Raw genomic sequence first — 2,369 nt, 5'->3', positions numbered from 1 at the left:
ACCCATCAAAAATTAAGAATATGATATCTGAGATGAAGAGTTCATTAGAGGGAATCAATAGTTTGGATGAAGCAGAGGATCAGATCAGTGATTTAGAGGATGCAGTAGTAGAGGACACTCAATCAGAACAGCAACAAGAAAAAAGAATCTAAAAGAAATGAAGATAGTTTAAGGGGCCTCTGGGACAACATCAAGAGTAAAAATATTCACATTCTAGTGGTACAAGATGTAGAAGAGAAAGAGCAAGAAATTGAAGACCTATTTGAAGAAATAATGACAGAAAACTTTCCTAATCTGGTAATGGAAATAGAAATACAACCCCAGGAAGTTCAGAGAGTTCCAAACAAGATGAAACCAAATAGGCCCACAACAAGACACATCATAATTAAAATGTTAAAGGTTTAATTCAAAGAGAGAATCTTAAAAGCAGCAAGAGAAAAGCAATTAGTTACCTACAAGGGAGCTCCCATTTTGACTGTCAGATGATTTCTCAACAGAAAATTTGCAGGCCAGAATGACTTGGCACAAAGTACTCAAAGTGATGAAAACCTAGGACCTACAACCAAGATTACTCTACCCAGCAAAGCTATCATTTAGAATCAAAGGACAGATAAAGAGCTTCCCAGACTAGAACAAAGAGTTCATCGCCACCAAGCCACTATTACAGGATATGTTGGAGAAATTTTTTAACAAGAAAAAAATACCTATCAAAACTGTGAATAAAAAATGGCAGTAATTACATATATATCAACAAATATTTCAAATTAAAAAGAATTAAATGCTCCAATTAAGAGATAGGGTGACTGAATGCATAAGAAAACAAGACCCTTACATAGGCTGCTTATAAGAGACTCACTTCAGATTAAAGGACATACACAGACAGAAAGTAAAAGAATGGAAAAAGATATTTCATGATGGACCTCAAGGGTATTGTACTGAGTAGAGTCAGTCAGATAGAGAAAGATAAATGCCATAAATTTCAAGTACATGTGGAATCTAAAGAATAAAATAAACAACAGAAAAAAACAGAAGCAGACTCTTAGATATAGAAAACATTTTGAGGGTTACCATATGGAAGGGAGTTTGGGAGAAATTGATGAAAAGGGGGGAAAGGATTAAGAAGTACAAATTGGTAGTTATAAAATAGTCATGGAGAGAAAAGTATAGCATAAGAAATATAGTCATAATATTGTAATAACCATGTATAGTGCCAAAAGGATTCTAGATTTATTGGGGTGATCATTTTGTGAGTTATATAGCTATCTAATCACCATGTTGTATACCTGAAACTAATACAATATTGTATGCTAACTATAATTGAAAAATAAAAAATGTTATTAAAAAAGAAAGGAAAAAAATATGCCAGTTATTGTGCTAAATTCTTTCCAAACATTTTCTTTTGAATGTTCTGTACAATCCAATTTGAAAGGTTTTATTTTGATTTATTTATCCATGAGGGAACTGAGACTTAGTGAGATTAAATAAGCTGTCCAATGGCATACCACTAGCTAACAGCTAGGTCAAGTTACAGACCCAGGTCTGTCTGATTCCAAAGACCGTGCTCTTAATTATTACACTATCTCCCCACCAGTTGATTGGAAGTAGTTCTTGTTGTAAACAACAGAATTCAGCCTCCTAGTTGGATCTATAAGATATTTGTTAAAGGATGCCAGACAGATTCTAGAGTATCTGCAAGGGATAGAGACCCACTCGTGACTGCCACACAGCCAGAAAAGATGCCAAACTGTTACTGGGAATTTTTTTTAATCAATCAATCAATTAATTAATTAATTAATTAATTTTTCTATGATGATGTTGGTTAACGAAATCCAATACATTTTAGCTATACATTTTAACAGTAAAACATATATATATATGTATATACATGTGTGTGTGCGTATATATACACATATATGTGTATATATATATATGTATATATACGCACACACACACACACTTTGTGTTCACCTCTTATAGTTAGATTTCTTTGTCATCACATATTTGAACCACCTTACCACATCTACCTCCCCCTTCCCCCCTCCTTCTTACTCTCTGGTATTGACTAGTCTATAGTCCATGTCCATGAGTCTGTTTGCTTGTCCTGCTCATTTGTTGCTTTTAGGTTTATGTCCCACATATAAGTGATATCATGTGGTTTTCAGCTTTTTCTGTCTGGCTTATTTTGCTTAGCATGATTATCACGAGGTCCATCCATATTGTCGCAAAAGGCAGTATTTCAACTCTTCTTATGGCTGAGTAATATTCCATTGTGTGTGTGGATATATATATGTGTGTGTGTGTATATATATATATGTGTGTGTGTGTGTGTGTGTGTGTGTGTGTGTGTGTGTGTGTGTGTGGGTGTGTGT

The sequence above is a fragment of the Pteropus alecto genome, unplaced genomic scaffold, assembly GCF_000325575.1.
Source record: "Pteropus alecto unplaced genomic scaffold, ASM32557v1 scaffold413, whole genome shotgun sequence".
Taxonomy (NCBI): Eukaryota; Metazoa; Chordata; class Mammalia; order Chiroptera; family Pteropodidae; genus Pteropus; species Pteropus alecto.
Note: the sequence above shows the minus strand (reverse complement) of the source record.